The 22,695-nt window shown below is 55.1% G+C and overlaps 1 long non-coding RNA gene across 1 annotated transcript in view; it reads left to right on the top strand.

Moving 5' to 3' along the window:
• Positions 1 to 22,695, top strand: part of LOC135307622 (uncharacterized) — a 233,518-nt gene that overhangs the window by 57,501 nt on the left and 153,322 nt on the right. The window contains exons 2-3 of the long non-coding RNA XR_010368327.1: positions 6,518 to 6,589; positions 6,677 to 6,778. This is a non-coding gene — a long non-coding RNA (uncharacterized LOC135307622). The remainder of the gene's footprint in view (positions 1 to 6,517; positions 6,590 to 6,676; positions 6,779 to 22,695) is intronic.

The raw sequence follows: 22,695 nt of genomic DNA, 5'->3' as shown, positions 1-22,695 counted from the left end.
TAAGGCTGTTTCATCTGTCTCAATTAAAAAAAAAAAAAACCAAAACAAAAAACAAAAAAAAAAAAAACAAAAAACAAAAAAAAAAAAAAAAAAAACCAACCTGAAATAATCAGAGATTCTCAAGGGCATTACTATATATAGAAACTTCCTGGTATTGGGAAAAACATGAAGGAAAGTGTAGCATGCAATTCACAGATGTAACCTAGAATTTGTTAGGGAGGGCCAGGGGTGGCAGTGGCTGCTCAGGGATGGCTTTGGCCCGTGTCCCTGGCAGCAGCCACTGCCCAAGCAGCTGCGCTGCCCCCGGGCTCTCCTCCCGGCCTGCTGGGCTTTGTTGGCTGGCACAGCCTGTGCCAAGGGCCGGCAAGGTGCCTGCAGGCCCCAGCTCTGGGGGAAACAGAGAATGTCCTGCCCGTATCCACCGTGCTGCCAGCTCAGCAGTGCAGCACAGCACGGGCTCACACTCCCCATCGCTCCCACAGATGCGGCTGACCCCACAACACGTGTTTCCCATGCCCAGAAGAGCCTCAGAATGGGTTGCTGTTGGGGAACCCTCTGTTTGCATGTGATAAGGGCAAGTCTGGCTATCTGTTTCTGCCAGGAAATTATTTGGAAGTGCTCAACTGAACCTCAAGTCAGAGTTTCGGCACTGCAGTTCATGTCTTTGATTGTAATTCGGTCCTAGCAGTCAGTTTTATACCCCTCCCCTTATTTTCTATTGTTATAGCATATTTTATTACCAAGGGCTTGCTCCTTTACCCCATGTGTTGGTTTTGCCCCACTTGTCCATCTCTCCAAAGACCTGCCCTTTTGTTCACTGTTCCTCCTCCCATTGCATGTCAGTCCCTCTCCAAGCCTGCCCCTTGCTCTAGAAATTTTCCTATCAATTTTGTATCCTTCGGAAGCCCATTGGTTTGTTTAAGTTCTTCCCCTCCCCTGTAATCCCCAATTGGTTTAAACCTTGTATTCCCCGCCTGGTGTTCCACCCTCAGTTTCTCCCAATTGGCTAAAGATTGGATCCTCCCCTGGGACCCTGCCAAGTTTGTAAGTTGGTGTATGCCTTTAATGCAGTGTTGGCTTGCCCCTGATGGTCTGTAGAGTAATCACCTTAGGAAAACATAGAGCAGACCTCACCCTGTTCCTTGTCCCTACCCTCAGGGCAGTCCTACCCCCAAGGCAGTCCACCTGTGCTGTAGAGCAGCTGTGCCCTGCAGCCACAGCCCAGATTCGACAGTTTTCTGGGGGCAGCCCAGTGCCACTGTGGGTGTGGGCAGCTAGTGGGGCTGAAGAAATGGGGCAGCACAGCACTTCCCAAATCAGCTCTTCTGCTGCAATAAAGAGATGCAGTTGTCACGCGAGTGCCTGGGAGGTAGCAGCAGCAAAGCCCACCTGGCAGCAGCACTGCCTGAGCTCCATGTCCAGGAGCAGCCGTGGAGGCCAGGACTGGGCCCAGCTGTGCAGGAGGGTCCCTGTGTGCCACTGGCAGCTGGGGCGTCAGCCACCTCCTCTCTTCACAGGTGCTCCTCTCCATCTCCAGAAGAGCAGCCTAACAACGCAGGCAGCAAGAATTTGAGCCATGACCTCAGCTCTCCACTTCTGCCCCTATCTGCCCTGCCATGGCTGCAGCAGTGTCACAAGGCCATCCCAAAACCCACCGCTCCTCAACGAGAACCTCTGCCCCTGAGCCCCCTGGTCCTGTTCCCCGGCCAGGACTGAAGGTGGGCAGCCCTTGCCTGGCAGGGCAGGGCGTGGCCCACATTTTATATTCAAATAAAGAGTTGGAGTTTTCACAGTTATGTTCGTGTGGTAGCAGCAGCAAAGCCCACCCGGCACCAGCAGTGGCTGAGCTCCATGCCCAGGAGCAGCTGTGGATGGCCACGGTGTGGGCAGGCAGGAGCCAGGCAGGGGCTGCTGTGCCCAGCGGCGGGGCCCCGAGGGGATGGGGGAGCCCATGCTGAGCATCCCTGGGCTGAGGGCACATTTCCTTCTGTGGGATCATCTGGGCCTGGACCTGAAGAGGCACAAAGGGATATTTTGGGTTGCCTGATGAGGGTTCCAGGAGTCCCGCATGTTTTAAATGAATTAGCTTTTTCTGATTAATACGGAGAATTTATTCCATAATTAAAATTCAGTCGTAGAAAATCTAGAAGCAAATATCAGATTGGCCCTGAAGCAGGCTAACAGCGTCAGATGAGACAGGTGGGGCATTTCTCTCCCCTGTGCATCACGAAGGGACAGCTCTCTCAAAGTCTTTTTTGTCCATTTCCAAGCTCCAAGCGGTGTGGAGGGCAGGAGTTTTTCTGCTTTCTTATGGTTGTTTTTATCCTTTTTGCATATTCATGTATTTTTTCCTTTCTTGCTGCAGCTCTTGCTGAGAGTTTCCCCAAAACTGGTAAAAAATTCACTTTTTTTGAGGAAAATCTCCTGCAATACGCATTCTAGGAGGCACACATTTATCTTATAGATGATGCAAATCGAATGCACATTGCTGAGGTTTGGTCAGACAAATAATCTTCTGGAATCAGCATTTCTGGGGACGAATATTCAGGCTAGGATTTTGGTGCGTGTTGATTGCCTTGAACCCTCCTTTGTTATGCTAGGATTTTCATTAGGCGAGATTACTGTAGTCTCAGCATGAATTTGTGCATACAATCTATCAGAATCCCTCCCTTTCTCTATTAATTTATTAAATTTGTACTTTTAGGATACACTTTGACAAAGCTTACTTATTTTCTAATTTTATGTTTAGTATTTATAAAACTTAACACCTACGCTTTTATACTACTAGTCAGGGTATAAAATTAACAGCTCTTCTCATAAGGTAGATTATTCTAAATCTTTAATTTCTTTTCTTTGGATTGTCAATTATATTTTTTTATATCAATGCATGTGCTTATTGTAAGTTAGATATATTTTGACTCCATAGTCGTTTAAGGCTGGTAATATTTGTAAAATAAGTTTTTCATGTTTTCTTATGTTGCCTGCTAAAATGTGTCTTTATAACTCTCTCATGTTCTTGTTTTCTAATTCTTGAGCAATTTGCTTTATTCTACTCTCAGGATTTATTTCTTCTCTAGCTCTTACAGAACAAAAAGTTTTAATATATTGCTTACAAATTTTGCCATTTTATTCTTTTTGCTCTATTTCACATTTTCTTTATTGCAGTGTCTTTTACTACTCATAGTGCACCTTCTGAATTTGTTAAAATTATAGCGTACTACACTAACTTGGGAGTGTGCATATGGCTCATTCTTTTTGGGCTTGGATGACTGATACAGTGACAATAATCCTCTGCAGTTTTAACACTCTAGCTCTCTCAAAGCCCCTTTGGGTTGCAGCCAAAGGGCCAAGATGTGTATCTTCTTGGTAGCAGAGCTTACACCTTGGGATCTAGTCACTGATGTCATTTGTCTCATTCTCAGTATTTACTTCATAAGATTTATAAGAGCCTTTTAAATTGTTTTTCAGGATTTAGGATAGCATCTGCTTATTTCTAATTGTTATAGTTTTATTTCTTTGACATTTTAGCTCTAAAGTTGTAATTAGTCTGTACACTTCTCTTTCTTTCAGCTATACTTGGCTTTTTTCCTTTATTTTAATTTGATCCTTATTAAATATCTAACGGCTTTTGTTATATCCTATCTGATTTAATGTTACTTTTAGTGTTTCTTGGAACTTAAATCTGGTTTGTATCTTATATACTTAATTTTTTTCCGATTTTTCACGAATCATATTATTGTTCTAATATATTCTTTACAGTGTTTCATTAGCTTTTACTTCTATTTCTTTTGTCTGTTATAACAAAAGCACTAAAATATTTTATTTTTTGAAATAAATTTGCATATCACACCTTAAATATTCAGTTCACTTAAAACAATCTCATGAATAATACAGTTTAAAATAAAATATTTTATTTCTCATAACAATGGGTTTTACAGCTTACAAGCTTAGGTCTGAACATGCATCAGTCTATTTTACTTCAAGTACTAGCGGTGACTTTTTTAGTGAGGTTTGGCTGGTGTTTCTGTTGGTGGATTTACAGGTCTTCTGTCCTGCCTTTCTTTGCAGCTGAACCTGCTGGTGAAGGTGGTGCAGCTTCCCAAGCCACGTCCAGGACTGAGGCTCTGGGAGATGCTGAGGGTAGGTCAAGGCCTTTCCCCTGGGAGAGCTGCCAGCTCAGAGCCCAAAGCTGGGCCAGGGGGGCATCGCTGCAGGTGCCAGCACAGAACCATGCACGTGTGTGCCCGCGCCCTGTGTGATTCCCCCACCACGCCCATAGCTCAGTGTTGCCCGTGCAGATCAGCAGAGATGGCAGAAGCTTCTGTGGCTGTTGAGTTACAGGTATGTCTGCAGGGAGGACTTCTCCAGCTCCTTTGCTGATTCTTACACGGAAGCCTGCCTCCCATTGCAGAGGTGAGTAGTGTGTCCCTGCTGACCCCACAGGCTGAGCCCTGCTTTTGTGGGATCTGTTCCTGGGAAATGGAATTCTGTTGCTCCAAGGTCCTCCGAGGGGAAAGAACAAAGCTACAGGACACCAGAAACCCCTTGATCCATCTGAAAACATGAGGCAAATGCTGAAGGAAATGCAGCAGGCAGGACAAGGTGGGTGCATTTCCCTCATGCTTCCCCTGGGTCTCAGCATCTGGGGGCTTTGGCAGCACATCTGGACACGCCGTGCCCGGCACAGCGGGAAGGGATCCATGGCAGCCTCGCTGCCCCGCTGCTGCTTTCACGCCCTGCAGGGCTGTTTCCCAGCCTGGCCTGGCTGCAGCTTCTGCCCAGCCTCTGCAGGAAGGCATTTGGCATCAGCTGACAGACAGCCCAAACTAGACCACCGGACATGCCCACCCTCAGATCCCCTGCAATTTCCTGGTGTCCAGGCAGATCAGATGTTGAGGCTGTTTGAAGAAGGAAGCAGCCTTGGGTTGTCCCAAAATCCTAGGTGTTTTCTGATCCTTATGCATTCCTTTCACAAGTGATGCCTCCTGAAATTGTCCCCTTCCCCATTCCCAGTCAGGAATGTTTTCATCTGATCCAGCTGTCTCTTTTCCATTTTCCGAAATCAAAGGGGAGCCTGTGCAGAAGGAAGCATTTCCCGGAGGAAGCAGTGGTTCCGTGCCAGCCTCTGCTGCGGGAAGGGAGGCCATGCCAGGCACAGACACAGGAGGTAATTGCTGTGCCTCTGGGCCTGAGCCCTGCTGAGGCTTGAGCTGCCCTCTCTGCTGCTTGGCAGTGCGGGCACAGCCTGGACTAGAGCAGCACAGCCCAGGGGAATTATCGCGAGCAGGCTCAGGGCACTCGGGTCCTGAGCAGCCCTGCTGGGGTCCCTCCATGGGAGACATGTCCTGAAACGTGGGAGCGACTGCACGGGGTGCCCACGGTGGGGAAAGGACAGAGGGGGAGAGCAAGGCTGCAGTGTGTCCTGAGAGGGCCTGGCTGTTTGCCCTTGGGATCTGGGAGCTGTCCCAGCAGAAGGAGGGCAGGAGGGAGTGTAGGAGGGAGGGATGGATAGCTGTGGCACTGCCTGCTGCAGTTACCCCAGGGCTTTAGGGAGGATTTTCTGTGAGTTTGAGGGAGAGAGCCCCAGGGCCCTGGGTTACTCCAGCCACCCCTCCCAGGGATGTTGCTGAGGGCAGGGAAAGAGTGTGGAGAGTGATCAGGAGCCAGCCCAGAGCTCCCCAGGCCCCTGGGCAGGTTTGGCCATGTCCATTCCCATCTGGGTCCCATAACCTTACCCGACCCCCTTGCAGTGCCCTTTTGCCTGTAGCATTAGGGGTTCCCAGCATGCCACAGATATGGTTCTGATCTCTGCTCCCTTTTAGACTGGAATCGTGACATGGGTTTTCAGGAAGTCCTGATGAAGGATGGTTTGAAGTTCCTGGAGGATGCTGGAAGCAAGTTTTCATTCTGCCTTTCCTGAGTGAATAATCAGGATCAATGCAACAAAAGCTCATTTATAAACCATTTCCCTTAACATTATGTAAGGGCTGAAGGATTCTGAGAATCTTTCCCTGCTCCCTTCTGGAGGCCTGAGGGCTCCCACAGGATCGCTGTCAGTGGGAGGAAGGAGCATTGATCTTTCAGTCCTCCTCCCGTGTGCTGTGCCAGTGTGTCCTTCCGTGTGCTCTGTGCAGCCACAGAGAAGAGCAGAGAGGGAAGGGGCCGGGCCCAGGGCTGTGCCCCGGGGCTGAGCCTTGTGGGCAGCCTGAGGATCTCCTGCAGTGCCACAGGAGCTCTTCTGTCCTGCCTTTCTTTGCAGCTGAACCTGCCGGTGAAGGCCCCACATCCAGGACTGAGGCTCTGGGAGATGCTGAGGGTAGGTCAAGGCCTTTCCCCTGGGAGAGCTGCCAGCTCAGAGCCCAAAGCTGGGCCAGGGAGGCATCGCTGCAGGTGCCAGCACAGAACCATGCACGTGTGTGCCCGCGCCCTGCACGATCCCCTCACCGCTCCTGCGGCTCAGTGGTGCCCGTGCAGATCAGCAGAGATGACAGAAGCTTCTGTGGCTGTTGAGTTACAGGTGTGTCTGTGGGGAGGACTTCTCCAGCTCCAGGGTTGGATGCTTGGCCCCAACCCAGCTCCCATGGCAGGGGTGAGTAGTGTGACCCTGCTGACCCCACAGGCTGAGCCCTGCTTTTGTGGGATCCATTCCTGGGAAATGGATGTATTTTTCTCTAAGTTCCTCTGACAGGGAAGATCCAAGACACAAGAGACAAGATATCCCTGGAACCACCCAAACAGACGAAGCAAGAGCTGAAGGAAATGCGGCAGGGAGGACAAGGTGGGTGCATTTCCCTCATGCTTCCCCTGGGACTCAGCAGCCAGGGGCTTTGGCTGCACATCTGGACACGCCGTGCCCGGCACAGCGGGAAGTAATGCATGGCAGCCTCGCTGCCCCGCTGCTGCTTTCACGCCCTGCAGGGCTGTTTCCCAGCCTGGCCTGGCTGCAGCTTCTGCCCAGCCTCTGCAGGAAGGCATTTGGCATCAGCTGACAGACAGCCCCAATTGCACCACAGTCCATGCCCACCCTCAGATCCCCTGCAATTTCCTGGTGTCCAGGCAGATCAGATGTTGAGGCTGTTTGAAGAAGGAAGCAGCCTTGGGTTGTCCCAAAATCCTGGGTGTTTTCTGATCCTTATCCATTCCTTTCACAAGTGATGCCTCCAGAAATTGTCCCTTTCCCCATTCCCAGTCAGGAATGTTTCCATCTGATCCAGCTGTCTCTTTTCCATTTTCCAGAAATCAAAGGAGAGCCTGTGCAGAAGGAAGCATTTCCCGGAGGAAGCAGTGGTTCCGTGCCAGCCTCTGCTGCAGGAAGGGAGGCCATGCCAGGCACAGACACAGGAGGTAATTGCTGTGCCTCTGGGCCTGAGCCCTGCTGAGGCTTGAGCTGCCTTCTCTGCTGCTTGGCAGTGCGGGCACAGCCTGGACTAGTGAGGCACAGCCCAGGGGAATTATCCTGAGCAGGCTCAGGGCACTCGGGTCCTGAGCAGTCCTGCTGGGGTCCCTCCGTGGGAGACATGTCCTGAAACCTGGCAGTGACTGCACGGGGTGCCCACGGTGGGGAAAGGACAGAGGGGGAGAGCAAGGCTCCAGTGTGTCCTGAGAGGGCCTGGCTGTTGGCCCTTGGGATCCGGGAGGTGTCGCCGCAGAAGGAGGGGAGGAGGGACAGAGGGAGGGAGCGAAAGCTGTGGCACTGCCTGCTGCATTTTTCCCCAGGGCTTTTGTGAGGATTTCTTTTGTATGTGAAGGAGAGAGTTCCAGGTCCCTGCACTGCTGCAGCCACCCCTCCCAGGGATGTTGCTGAGGGCAGGGAAAGAGTGTGGAGAGTGACCAGGAGCCAGCCCAGAGCTCCCCAGGCCCCTTGGCAGCTTTGGCCATGTCTATTCACATCTGGCTCCCATGGCCTTACCCGACTCCCTGGCAGTGCCCAGTTCCCTGTGGCAGAAAGAGATCCCAGCACACACTGGAAAATGTTCTCATCTGTGCTGCATTGTAGATGAGGGTGCTGGGAAGGCTTCTCCATCAGCTTGGATGAAGAAAGTTTTGAAGCCCTTGGAGCCTCCTGCAGGTATGTTCTCAGTGTGCCACCAAGGAAGAATTGTAGACAAGCGGGCAGGCACCAGGTGACAGAAGCTTCTGTGGCTGTTGTGTTACAGATGTGTCTACAGGGAAGACTTCTCCAGCTTCTCCAGCTGCTACCTTGGATGCTGCACTCAAGCCCAGCTCCCATCTCAGGGGTGAGTAGTGTGTCCCTGCTGACCCCACAGGCTGAACCCTGCTTTTCTGGGATCCATTCCTGGGAAATGGAAATATTTTTCTCTAAGGTACTCCAACAGGGAAAATCCAAGATACAACAGATAAGATATCCCTGGAACCATCCAAACAGATGAGGCAAGAGCTGAAGGAACCCCTGCAGACAAGAGAAGGTGGGTGCATTTCCCTCATGCTTCCCCTGGGACTCAGCAGCCGGGGGCTTTGGCTGCACTTCTGGACACGCCATGCCCGGCACAGCGGGAAGGGATCCATGGCAGCCTCGCTGCCCCGCTGCTGCTTTCACGCCCTGCAGGGCTGTTTGCCAGCCTGGCCTGGCTGCAGCTTCTGCCCAGCCTCTGCCGGAAGTTATTGGGCATCAGCTGACAGGCCATGCCCAAACTGTAACACACCCTGAGATCCCCCTCTATATCCAGCCCTTCAGATTAGGAAAAGGGTGGCTGTTTGGAGGTGGAAGTGCTCTCATCATGCCACTGTAACCTGGCCATTTTCCTGCTCCATAAATTTCACAAATATTACCTCTGATGCCACCACCCAAGTGGGGAACAGCCCCATCTGATGCAGCTGTCTCCCTTCCTTTGTCAAGAGATGGACATAGTGCTTCAGTGGAAGGTGGTATTTCTTGAAGGAAGCACTCCATCTTCGGTGCCAGCCCCTGCTGCAGGAAGGAAGGCAAAGCCAGACACGGGCACAGGCACAGCAGGTAATTGCTGTGCCGGGCTCAGGCCTGGCCGGGGCTGTGTGGCAGCAGCTCTTCCCCCAGGGCCTGCCCTTGCCCGGCCCGGCAGCAGCCAAAGCTGGAGGCGCCTCGGCTTCCAGGCCTCTGGAGCTGGTTCAGAGCCCCGGGGAAACGGGACTGGTGCAGCAACGTCCCTGGTGCTGCAGCTGCTGCGGAGCTGGCCCTGAGTGCCCAGAGGCCCAAGGCACAGGAGCAGCCCTGAGCGGGAGCCCTGCCGCCAGCCCAGGGCCAGAGCCAGCCCTGGCACACAATGGAAACAGTTCTCATCTTGGTTTGCTTCCAGACTGGGATGCTGGGAAGGATTCTCCATTAGCCTGGCGCTCTGAAGTTGTGAAGCACTCTGAGCATTCTGCAGGTATGTTCTCACTGTGCCACCAAGGCGTAATGTGTGACTGACTGGTAAGAACCAGGTGACAGAAGCTTCTGTGGCTGTTGTGTTACAGGCGTGTCTGCAGGGACGACCTCACCAACTCCTACCTTGGATGCTGCACAAAAGGCCAGCTCCCATGGCAGGGGTGAGTAGTGTGTCCCTGCTGACCCCTCAGGCTGAGCCCTGCTTTTGTGGGGTCCATTGCTGGGAAATGGAACTACTTTCTCTTAAGGTCCTCTGACAGGAGAGACCAAAGACATGGCAGGCAGGAAATTCCAGGACCCATTAGAAATCATGTGGCAAATGCTGAAGGAACGTCTGCAGAGAAGACAAGGTGGGTGCATTTCCCTCATGCTGCTCCTGGGACTCAGCAGCCGGGGGCTTTGGCTGCACATCTGGACACGCCGTGCCCGGCACAGCAGGAAGGGATCCATGGCAGCCTCACTGCCCCACTGCTGCTTTCACGCCCTGCAGGGCTGTTTGCCAGCCTGGCCTGGCTGCAGCTTCTGCCCAGCCTCTGCAGGACGGCATTTGGCATCAGCGGGCAGACAGCCCCAAATGCACCACAGGCCATGCCCACCCTCAGATGCCCTGCAATTTCCTGGTGTCCAGGCAGATCAGATGTTGGGGCTGTTTGGGGAAGGAAGCAGCCTTGGGTTGTCCCAAAATCCTGGGTGTTTTCTGGTCCTTATGCATTCCTTTCACAAGTGATGCCTCCTGAAATTGTCCCCTTCCCCATTCCCAGTCAGGAATGTTTTCATCTGATGCAGCTGTCTCTTTTCCATTTTCCAGAAATGAAAGGAGAGCCTGCGGAGAAAGAAGCATTTCCCGGAGGAAGCAGTGGTTGCATGCCAGCCTCAGCTCCAGGAAGGGAGGCCATGCCAGGCACAGGCACAGGAGGTAATTGCTGTGCCTCTGGGCCTGAGCCCTGCTGAGGCTTGAGCTGCCCTCTCTGCTGTTTGGCAGTGCGGGCACAGCCTGGACTAGAGCAGCACAGCCCAGGGGAATTATCCCAAGCAGGCTCAGGGCACTGAGCAGTCCTGCTGGGGTCCCTCCATGGGAGACATGTCCTGAAACCTGACAGCGACTGCACGGGGTGCCCACGGTGGGGAAAGGACAGAGGGGGAGAGCAAGGCTCCAGTGTGTCCTGAGAGGGCCTGGCTGTTTGCCCTTGGGATCTGGGGGGTTTCCCCACAGAAGGAGGGCAGGAGGGACAGAGGGAGGGCAGGATGGATAGCTGTGGCACTGCCTGCTGCAGTTTTCCCCCATGCTTTAGGGAGGATTTCTTCTGTGTGTGAGGGGGAGAGTCCCAGGTCCCTGCACTGCTGCAGCCACCCCTCCCAGGGATGTTGCTGAGGGCAGGGAAAGAGTGTGGAGAGTGACCAGGAGCCAGCCCAGAGCTCCCCAGGCCCCTGGGCAGCTTTGGCCGTGTCTATTCACATCTGGCTCCCATGGCCTTAGCCGACTCCCTGGCAGTGCCCAGTTCCCTGTGGCAGAAAGAGATCCCAGCACACCCTGGAAAATGTTCTCATCTGTGCTGCATTGTAGATGAGGGTGCTGGGAAGGCTTCTCCATCAGCTTGGATGAAGAAAGTTTTGAAGCCCTTGGAGCCTCCTGCAGGTATGTTCTCAGTGTGCCACCAAGGAAGAATTGTAGACAAGCGGGCAGGCACCAGGTGACAGAAGCTTCTGTGGCTGTTGTGTTACAGATGTGTCTACAGGGAAGACTTCTCCAGCTTCTCCAGCTGCTACCTTGGATGCTGCACTCAAGCCCAGCTCCCATCTCAGGGGTGAGTAGTGTGTCCCTGCTGACCCCACAGGCTGAACCCTGCTTTTCTGGGATCCATTCCTGGGAAATGGAAATATTTTTCTCTAAGGTACTCCAACAGGGAAAATCCAAGATACAACAGATAAGATATCCCTGGAACCATCCAAACAGATGCGGCAAGAGCTGAAGGAACCCCTGCAGACAAGAGAAGGTGGGTGCATTTCCCTCATGCTTCCCCTGGGACTCAGCAGCCGGGGGCTTTGGCTGCACTTCTGGACACGCCATGCCTGGCACAGTGGGAAGGGATCCATGGCAGCCTCGCTGCCCCGCTGCTGCTTTCACGCCCTGCAGGGCTGTTTGCCCGCCTGGCCTTGCTGCAGCTTCTGCCTAGCCTCTGCAGGAAGGCATTTGGCATCAGCTGACAGGCCATGCCCAAACTGTAACACACCGTGAGATCCCCCACTATATCCAGCCCTGCAGATTAGGAAAAGGGTGGCTGTTTGGTGGTGGAAGTGCTCTCATCATGCCACTGTAACCTGGCCATTTTCCTGCTCCATAAATTTCACAAATATTACCTCTGATGCCACCACCCAAGTGGGGAGCAGCTCCATCTGATGCAGCTGTCTCCCTTCCTTTGTCAAGAGATGGACATAGTGCTTCAGTGGAAGGTGGTATTTCTTGAAGGAAGCACTCCATCTTCGGTGCCAGCCCCTGCTGCAGGAAGGAAGGCAAAGCCAGACACGGGCACAGGCACAGCAGGTAATTGCTGTGCCGGGCTCAGGCCTGGCCGGGGCTGTGTGGCAGCAGCTCTTCCCCCAGGGCCTGCCCTTGCCCGGCCCGGCAGCAGCCAAAGCTGGAGGCGCCTCGGCTTCCAGGCCTCTGGAGCTGGTTCAGAGCCCCGGGGAAACGGGACTGGTGCAGCAACGTCCCTGGCGCTGCAGTTGCTGCGGAGCTGGCCCTGAGTGCCCAGAGGCCCAAGGCACAGGAGCAGCCCCGAGCGGGAGCCCTGCCGCCAGCCCGGGGCCAGAGCCAGCCCTGGCACACAATGGAAACAGTTCTCATCTTGGTTTGCTTCCAGACTGGGATGCTGGGAAGGATTCTCCATTAGCCTGGCGCTCTGAAGTTGTGAAGCACTCTGAGCATTCTGCAGGTATGTTCTCACTGTCCCACCAAGGCGTAATGTTTGACTGACTGGTAAGAACCAGGTGACAGAAGCTTCTGTGGCTGTTGTGTTACAGGCGTGTCTGCAGGGACGACCTCACCAACTCCTACCTTGGATGCTGCACAAAAGCCCAGCTCCCATGGCAGGGGTGAGTAGTGTGTCCCTGCTGACCCCTCAGGCTGAGCCCTGCTTTTGTGGGGTCCATTGCTGGGAAATGGAACTACTTTCTCTTAAGGTCCTCTGACAGGAGAGACCAAAGACATGGCAGGCAGGAAATTCCAGGACCCATTAGAAATCATGTGGCAAATGCTGAAGGAACGTCTGCAGAGAAGACAAGGTGGGTGCATTTCCCTCATGCTGCTCCTGGGACTCAGCAGCCGGGGGCTTTGGCTGCACATCTGGACACGCCGTGCCCGGCACAGCAGGAAGGGATCCATGGCAGCCTTGCTGCCCCGCTGCTGCTTTCACGCCCTGCAGGGCTGTTTCCCAGCCTGGCCTGGCTGCAGCTTCTGCCCAGCCTCTGCAGGAAGGCATTTGGCATCAGCTGGTAGACAGCCCCAATTGCACCACAGGCCATGCCCACCCTCAGATCCCCTGCAATTTCCTGGTGTCCAGGCAGATCAGATGTTGGGGCTGTTTGGGGAAGGAAGCAGCCTTGGGTTGTCCCAAAATCCTGGGTGTTTTCTGATCCTTATGTATTCCTTTCACAAGTGATGCCTCCTGAAATTGTCCCCTTCCCCATTCCCAGTCAGGAATGTTTTCATCTGATCCAGCTGTCTCTTTTCCATTCTCCAGAAATGAAAGGAGAGCCTACAGAGAAAGAAGCATTTCCCGGAAGAAGCAGTGGTTGCATGCCAGCCTCAGCTCCAGGAAGGGAGGCCATGCCAGGCACAGGCACAGGAGGTAATTGCCGTGCCTCTGGGCCTGAGCCCTGCTGAGGCTTGAGCTGCCATCTCTGCTGTTTGGCAGTGCGGGCACAGCCTGGACTAGAGCAGCACAGCCCAGGGGAATTATCCCGAGCAGGCTCAGGGCACTGAGCAGTCCTGCTGGGGTCCCTCCATGGGAGACACGTCCTGAAACCTGGCAGCGACTGCACGGGGTGCCCACGGTGGGGAAAGGACAGAGGGGGAGAGCAAGGCTCCAGTGTGTCCTGAGAGGGCCTGGCTGTTTGCCCTTGGGATCTGGGGGGTTTCCCCACAGAAGGAGGGCAGGAGGGACAGAGGGAGGGCAGGATGGATAGCTGTGGCACTGCCTGCTGCAGTTTTCCCCCATGCTTTAGGGAGGATTTCTTCTGTGTGTGAGGGGGAGAGTTCCAGGTCCCTGCACTGCTGCAGCCACCCCTCCCAGGGATGTTGCTGAGGGCAGGGAAAGAGTGTGGAGAGTGACCAGGAGGCAGCCCAGAGCTCCCCAGGCCCCTGGGCAGCTTTGGCCATGTCTATTCACATCTGGCTCCCATGGCCTTACCCGACTCCCTGGCAGTGCCCTGTTCCCTGTGGCAGAAAGAGATCCCAGCACACACTGGAAAATGTTCTCATCTGTGCTGCATTGTAGATGTGGGTGCTGGGAAGGCTTCTCCATCAGCTTGGATGAATAAAGTTTTGAAGCCCTTGGAGCCTCCTGCAGGTATGTTCTCAGTGTGCCACCAAGGAAGAATTGTAGACAAGCGGGCAGGCACCAGGTGACAGAAGCTTCTGTGACTGTTGTGTTACAGATGTGTCTACAGGGAAGACTTCTCCAGCTTCTCCAGCTGCTACCTTGGATGCTGCACTCAAGCCCAGCTCCCATCTCAGGGGTGAGTAGTGTGTCCCTGCTGACCCCTCAGGCTGAGCCCTGCTTTTCTGGGATCCATTCCTGGGAAATGGAAATATTTTTCTCTAAGGTACTCCAACAGGGAAAATCCAAGATACAACAGATAAGATATCCCTGGAACCATCCAAACAGATGAGGCAAGAGCTGAAGGAATGTCTGCAGAGAAGACAAGGTGGGTGCATTTCCCTCATGCTGCTCCTGGGATTCAGCAGCCGGGGGCTTTGGCTGCACATCTGGACACGCCATGCCCGGCACAGTGGGAAGGGATCCATGGCAGCCTCGCTGCCCCGCTGCTGCTTTCACGCCCTGCAGGGCTGTTTCCCAGCCTGGCCTGGCTGCAGCTTCTGCCCAGCCTCTGCCGGAAGTTATTTGGCATCAGCTGACAGGCCATGCCCAAACTGTAACACACCCTGAGATCCCCCACTATATCCAGCCCTGCAGATTAGGAAAAGGGTGGCTGTTTGGTGGTGGAAGTGCTCTCATCATGCCACTGTAACCTGGCCATTTTCCTGCTCCATAAATTTCACAAATATTACCTCTGATGCCACCACCCAAGTGGGAAACAGCTCCATCTGATGCAGCTGTCTCCCTTCCTTTGTCAAGAGATGGACATAGTGCTTCAGTGGAAGGTGGTATTTCTTGAAGGAAGCACTCCATCTTCGGTGCCAGCCCCTGCTGCAGGAAGGAAGGCAAAGCCAGACACGGGCACAGGCACAGCAGGTAATTGCTGTGCCGGGCTCAGGCCTGGCCGGGGCTGTGTGGCAGCAGCTCTTCCCCCAGGGCCTGCCCTTGCCCGGCCCGGCAGCAGCCAAAGCTGGAGGCGCCTCGGCTTCCAGGCCTCTGGAGCTGGTTCAGAGCCCCGGGGAAACGGGACTGGTGCAGCAACGTCCCTGGCGCTGCAGCTGCTGCGGAGCTGGCCCTGAGTGCCCAGAGGCCCAAGGCACAGGAGCAGCCCCGAGCGGGAGCCCTGCTGCCAGCCCAGGGCCAGAGCCAGCCCTAGCACACAATGGAAACAGTTCTCATCTTGGTTTGCTTCCAGACTGGGATGCTGGGAAGGATTCTCCATTAGCCTGGCGCTCTGAAGTTGTGAAGCCCTCTGAGCATTCTGCAGGTATGTTCTCACTGTCCCACCAAGGCGTAATGTTTGACTGACTGGTAAGAAGCAGGTGACAGAAGCTTCTGTGGCTGTTGTGTTACAGGCGTGTCTGCAGGGACGACCTCACCAACTCCTACCTTGGATGCTGCACAAAAGGCCAGCTCCCATGGCAGGGGTGAGTAGTGTGTCCCTGCTGACCCCTCAGGCTGAGCCCTGCTTTTGTGGGGTCCATTCCTGGGAAATGGAACAACTTTCTCTTAAGGTCCTCTGACAGGAGAGACCAAAGACATGGCAGGCAGGAAATTCCAGGACCCATTAGAAATCATGTGGCAAATGCTGAAGGAACGTCTGCAGAGAAGACAAGGTGGGTGCATTTCCCTCATGCTGCTCCTGGGACTCAGCAGCCGGGGGCTTTGGCTGCACATCTGGACACGCCGTGCCCGGCACAGCAGGAAGGGATCCATGGCAGCCTTGCTGCCCCGCTGCTGCTTTCATGCCCTGCACGGCTGTTTCCCAGCCTGGCCTGGCTGCAGCTTCTGCCCAGCCTCTGCAGGAAGGCATTTGGCATCAGCTGGCAGACAGCCCCAATTGCACCACAGGCCATGCCCACCCTCAGATCCCCTGCAATTTCCTGGTGTCCAGGCAGACCAGATGTTGGGGCTGTTTGGGGAAGGAAGCAGCCTTGGGCTGTCCCAAAATCCTGGGTGTTTTCTGATCCTTATGCATTCCTTTCACAAGTGATGCCTCCTGAAATTGTCCCCTTCCCCATTCCCAGTCAGGAATGTTTTCATCTGATCCAGCTGTCTCTTTTCCATTCTCCAGAAATGAAAGGAGAGCCTGCGGAGGAAGAAGCATTTCCCGGAGGAAGCAGTGGTTGCATGCCAGCCTCAGCTCCAGGAAGGGAGGCCATGCCAGGCACAGGCACAGGAGGTAATTGCTGTGCCTCTGGGCCTGAGCCCTGCTGAGGCTTGAGCTGCCCTCTCTGCTGTTTGGCAGTGCGGGCACAGCCTGGACTAGAGCAGCACAGCCCAGGGGAATTATCCCGAGCAGGCGCAGGGCACTGAGCAGTCCTGCTGGGGTCCCTCCATGGGAGACATGTCCTGAAACCTGGCAGCGACTGCACGGGGTGCCCACGGTGGGGAAAGGACAGAGGGGGAGAGCAAGGCTCCAGTGTGTCCTGAGAGGGCCTGGCTGTTTGCCCTTGGGATCTGGGGGGTTTCCCCACAGAAGGAGGGCAGGAGGGACAGAGGGAGGGCAGGATGGAGAGCTGTGGCACTGCCTGCTGCAGTTTTCCCCCATGCTTTAGGGAGGATTTCTTCTGTGTGTGAGGGGGAGAGTTCCAGGTCCCTGCACTGCTGCAGCCACCCCTCCCAGGGATGTTGCTGAGGGCAGGGAAAGAGTGTGGAGAGTGACCAGGAGGCAGCCCAGAGCTCCCCAGGCCCCTGGGCAGCTTTGGCCATGTCTATTCACATCTGGCTCCCATGGCCTTACCCGACTCCCTGGCAGTGCCCAGTTCCCTGTGGCAGAAAGAGATCCCAGCACACACTGGAAAATGTTCTCATCTGTGCTGCATTGTAGATGAGGGTGCTGGGAAGGCTTCTCCATCAGCTTGGATGAATAAAGTTTTGAAGCCCTTGGAGCCTCCTGCAGGTATGTTCTCAGTGTGCCACCAAGGAAGAATTGTAGACAAGCGGGCAGGCACCAGGTGACAGAAGCTTCTGTGACTGTTGTGTTACAGATGTGTCTACAGGGAAGACTTCTCCAGCTTCTCCAGCTGCTACCTTGGATGCTGCACTCAAGCCCAGCTCCCATCTCAGGGGTGAGTAGTGTGTCCCTGCTGACCCCTCAGGCTGAGCCCTGCTTTTCTGGGATCCATTCCTGGGAAATGGAAATATTTTTCTCTAAGGTACTCCAACAGGGAAAATCCAAAATACAACAGATAAGATATCCCTGGAACCATCCAAACAGATGCGGCAAGAGCTGAAGGAACCCCTGCAGACAAGAGAATGTGGGTGCATTTCCCTCATGCTTCCCCTGGGAGTCAGCAGCCGGGGGCTTTGGCTGCACATCTGGACACGCCGTGCCTGGCACAGTGGGAAGGGATCCATGGCAGCCTCGCTGCCCCGTTGCTGCGTTCACGCCCTGCAGGGCTGTTTCCCAGCCTGGCCTGGCTGCAGCTTCTGCCCAGCCTCTGCCGGAAGTTATTTGGCATCAGCTGACAGGCCATGCCCAAACTGTAACACACCCTGAGATCCCCCACTATATCCAGCCCTGCAGATTAGGAAAAGGGTGGCTGTTTGGAGCTGGAAGTGCTCTCATCATGCCACTGTAACCTGGCCATTTTCCTGCTCCATAAATTTCACAAATATTACCTCTGATGCCACCACCCAAGTGGGAAACAGCTCCATCTGATGCAGCTGTCTCCCTTCCTTTGTCAAGAGATGGACATAGTGCTTCAGTGGAAGGTGGTATTTCTTGAAGGAAGCACTCCATCTTCGGTGCCAGCCCCTGCTGCAGGAAGGAAGGCAAAGCCAGACACGGGCATAGGCACAGCAGGTAATTGCTGTGCCGGGCTCAGGCCTGGCCGGGGCTGTGTGGCAGCAGCTCTTCCCCCAGGGCCTGCCCTTGCCCGGCCCGGCAGCAGCCAAAGCTGGAGGCGCCTCGGCTTCCAGGCCTCTGGAGCTGGTTCAGAGCCCCGGGGAAACGGGACTGGTGCAGCAACGTCCCTGGCGCTGCAGCTGCTGCGGAGCTGGCCCTGAGTGCCCAGAGGCCCAAGGCACAGGAGCAGCCCCGAGCGGGAGCCCTGCCGCCAGCCCAGGGCCAGAGCCAGCCCTGGCACACAATGGAAACAGTTCTCATCTTGGTTTGCTTCCAGACTGGGATGCTGGGAAGGATTCTCCATTAGCCTGGCGCTCTGAAGTTGTGAAGCCCTCTGAGCATTCTGCAGGTATGTTCTCACTGTCCCACCAAGGCGTAATGTTTGACTGACTGTTAAGAACCAGGTGACAGAAGCTTCTGTGGCTGTTGTGTTACAGGCGTGTCTGCAGGGACGACCTCACCAACTCCTACCTTGGATGCTGCACAAAAGGCCAGCTCCCATGGCAGGGGTGAGTAGTGTGTCCCTGCTGACCCCTCAGGCTGAGCCCTGCTTTTGTGGGGTCCATTCCTGGGAAATGGAACAACTTTCTCTTAAGGTCCTCTGACAGGAAAGACCAAAGACATGGCAGGCAGGAAATTCCAGGACCCATTAGAAATCATGTGGCAAATGCTGAAGGAACGTCTGCAGAGAAGACAAGGTGGGTGCATTTCCCTCATGCTGCTCCTGGGACTCAGCAGCCGGGGGCTTTGGCTGCACACCTGGACACGCCGTGCCCGGCACAGCAGGAAGGGATCCATGGCAGCCTTGCTGCCCCGCTGCTGCTTTCATGCCCTGCACGGCTGTTTCCCAGCCTGGCCTGGCTGCAGCTTCTGCCCAGCCTCTGCAGGAAGGCATTTGGCATCAGCTGGCAGACAGCCCCAATTGCACCACAGGCCATGCCCACCCTCAGATCCCCTGCAATTTCCTGGTGTCCAGGCAGATCAGATGTTGGGGCTCTTTGGGGAAGGAAGCAGCCTTGGGCTGTCCCAAAATCCTGGGTGTTTTCTGATCCTTATGCATTCCTTTCACAAGTGATGCCTCCTGAAATTGTCCCCTTCCCCATTCCCAGTCAGGAATGTTTTCATCTGATCCAGCTGTCTCTTTTCCATTCTCCAGAAATGAAAGGAGAGCCTGCGGAGAAAGAAGCATTTCCCGGAGGAAGCAGTGGTTGCATGCCAGCCTCAGCTCCAGGAAGGGAGGCCATGCCAGGCACAGGCACAGGAGGTAATTGCTGTGCCTCTGGGCCTGAGCCCTGCTGAGGCTTGAGCTGCCCTCTCTGCTGTTTGGCAGTGCGGGCACAGCCTGGACTAGAGCGGCACAGCCCAGGGGAATTATCCCGAGCAGGCTCAGGGCACTCGGGTACTGAGCAGTCCTGCTGGGGTCCCTCCATGGGAGACATGTCCTGAAACCTGGCAGCGACTGCACGGGGTGCCCACGGTGGGGAAAGGACAGAGGGGGAGAGCAAGGCTCCAGTGTGTCCTGAGAGGGCCTGGCTGTTTGCCCTTGGGATCTGGGGGGTTTCCCCACAGAAGGAGGGCAGGAGGGACAGAGGGAGGGCAGGATGGAGAGCTGTGGCACTGCCTGCTGCAGTTTTCCCCCATGCTTTAGGGAGGATTTCTTCTGTGTGTGAGGGGGAGAGTTCCAGGTCCCTGCACTGCTGCAGCCACCCCTCCCAGGGATGTTGCTGAGGGCAGGGAAAGAGTGTGGAGAGTGACCAGGAGGCAGCCCAGAGCTCCCCAGGCCCCTGGGCAGCTTTGGCCATGTCTATTCACATCTGGCTCCCATGGCCTTACCCGACTCCCTGGCAGTGCCCAGTTCCCTGTGGCAGAAAGAGATCCCAGCACACACTGGAAAATGTTCTCATCTGTGCTGCATTGTAGATGAGGGTGCTGGGAAGGCTTCTCCATCAGCTTGGATGAATAAAGTTTTGAAGCCCTTGGAGCCTCCTGCAGGTATGTTCTCAGTGTGCCACCAAGGAAGAATTGTAGACAAGCGGGCAGGCACCAGGTGACAGAAGCTTCTGTGACTGTTGTGTTACAGATGTGTCTACAGGGAAGACTTCTCCAGCTTCTCCAGCTGCTACCTTGGATGCTGCACTCAAGCCCAGCTCCCATCTCAGGGGTGAGTAGTGTGTCCCTGCTGACCCCACAGGCTTAGCCCTGCTTTTCTGGGATCCATTCCTGGGAAATGGAAATATTTTTCTCTAAGGTACTCCAACAGGGAAAATCCAAGATACAACAGATAAGATATCCCTGGAACCATCCAAACAGATGCGGCAAGAGCTGAAGGAACCCCTGCAGACAAGAGAATGTGGGTGCATTTCCCTCATGCTTCCCCTGGGAGTCAGCAGCCGGGGGCTTTGGCTGCACATCTGGACACGCCGTGCCTGGCACAGTGGGAAGGGATCCATGGCAGCCTCGCTGCCCCGTTGCTGCGTTCACGCCCTGCAGGGCTGTTTCCCAGCCTGGCCTGGCTGCAGCTTCTGCCCAGCCTCTGCCGGAAGTTATTTGGCATCAGCTGACAGGCCATGCCCAAACTGTAACACACCCTGAGATCCCCCACTGTATCCAGCCCTGCAGATTAGGAAAAGGGTGTCTGTTTGGAGGTGGAAGTGCTCTCATCATGCCACTGTAACCTGGCCATTTTCCTGCTCCATAAATTTCACAAATATTACCTCTGATGGCACCACCCAAGTGGGAAACAGCTCCATCTGATGCAGCTGTCTCCCTTCCTTTGTCAAGAGATGGACATAGTGCTTCAGTGGAAGGTGGTATTTCTTGAAGGAAGCACTCCATCTTCGGTGCCAGCCCCTGCTGCAGGAAGGAAGGCAAAGCCAGACACGGGCATAGGCACAGCAGGTAATTGCTGTGCCGGGCTCAGGCCTGGCCGGGGCTGTGTGGCAGCAGCTCTTCCCCCAGGGCCTGCCCTTGCCCGGCCCGGCAGCAGCCAAAGCTGGAGGCGCCTCGGCTTCCAGGCCTCTGGAGCTGGTTCAGAGCCCCGGGGAAACGGGACTGGTGCAGCAACGTCCCTGGCGCTGCAGCTGCTGCGGAGCTGGCCCTGAGTGCCCAGAGGCCCAAGGCACAGGAGCAGCCCCGAGCGGGAGCCCTGCCGCCAGCCCAGGGCCAGAGCCAGCCCTGGCACACAATGGAAACAGTTCTCATCTTGGTTTGCTTCCAGACTGGGATGCTGGGAAGGATTCTCCATTAGCCTGGCGCTCTGAAGTTGTGAAGCCCTCTGAGCATTCTGCAGGTATGTTCTCACTGTCCCACCAAGGCGTAATGTTTGACTGACTGGTAAGAACCAGGTGACAGAAGCTTCTGTGGCTGTTGTGTTACAGGCGTGTCTGCAGGGACGACCTCACCAACTCCTACCTTGGATGCTGCACAAAAGGCCAGCTCCCATGGCAGGGGTGAGTAGCGTGTCCCTGCTGACCCCTCAGGCTGAGCCCTGCTTTTGTGGGGTCCATTCCTGGGAAATGGAACAACTTTCTCTTAAGGTCCTCTTACAGGAAAGACCAAAGACATGGCAGGCAGGAAATTCCAGGACCCATTAGAAATCATGTGGCAAATGCTGAAGGAACGTCTGCAGAGAAGACAAGGTGGGTGCATTTCCCTCATGCTGCTCCTGGGACTCAGCAGCCGGGGGCTTTGGCTGCACATCTGGACACGCCGTGCCCGGCACAGCAGGAAGGGATCCATGGCAGCCTTGCTGCCCCGCTGCTGCTTTCACACCCTGCAGGGCTGTTTCCCAGCCTGGCCTGGCTGCAGCTTCTGCCCAGCCTCTGCAGGAAGGCATTTGGCATCAGCTGGCAGACAGCCCCAATTGCACCACAGGCCATGCCCACCCTCAGATCCCCTGCAATTTCCTGGTGTCCAGGCAGATCAGATGTTGGGGCTGTTTGGGGAAGGAAGCAGCCTTGGGTTGTCCCAAAATCCTGGGTGTTTTCTGATCCTTGTGCATTCCTTTCACAAGTGATGCCTCCTGAAATTGTCCCCTTCCCCATTCCCAGTCAGGAATGTTTTCATCTGATCCAGCTGTCTCTTTTCCATTCTCCAGAAATGAAAGGAGAGCCTGTGGAGAAAGAAGCATTTCCCGGAGGAAGCAGTGGTTGCATGCCAGCCTCAGCTCCAGGAAGGGAGGCCATGCCAGGCACAGGCACAGGAGGTAATTGCTGTGCCTCTGGGCCTGAGCCCTGCTGAGGCTTGAGCTGCCCTCTCTGCTGTTTGGCAGTGCGGGCACAGCCTGGACTAGAGCGGCACAGCCCAGGGGAATTATCCCGAGCAGGCTCAGGGCACTCGGGTACTGAGCAGTCCTGCTGGGGTCCCTCCATGGGAGACATGTCCTGAAACCTGGGAGTGACTGCACGGGGTGCCCACGGTGGGGAAAGGACAGAGGGGGAGAGCAAGGCTCCAGTGTGTCCTGAGAGGGCCTGGTTTTTTCCCCTTGGGATCTGGGGGGTTTCCCCACAGAAGGAGGGCAGGAGGGACAGAGGGAGGGCAGGATGGATAGCTGTGGCACTGCCTGCTGCAGTTTTCCCCCATGCTTTAGGGAGGATTTCTTCTGTGTGTGAGGGGGAGAGTTCCAGGTCCCTGCACTGCTGCAGCCACCCCTCCCAGGGATGTTGCTGAGGGCAGGGAAAGAGTGTGGAGAGTGACCAGGAGCCAGCCCAGAGCTCCCCAGGCTCCTGGGCAGCTTTGGCCATGTCTATTCACATCTGGCTCCCATGGCCTTACCCGACTCCCTGGCAGTGCCCAGTTCCCTGTGGCAGAAAGAGATCCCATCACACACTGGAAAATGTTCTCATCTGTGCTGCATTGTAGATGAGGGTGCTGGGAAGGCTTCT

This window comes from Passer domesticus, chromosome 9 (genome assembly GCF_036417665.1).
Source record: "Passer domesticus isolate bPasDom1 chromosome 9, bPasDom1.hap1, whole genome shotgun sequence".
NCBI lineage: Eukaryota > Metazoa > Chordata > Aves > Passeriformes > Passeridae > Passer > Passer domesticus.
This window is presented reverse-complemented; position numbering and strand designations above follow the sequence as displayed.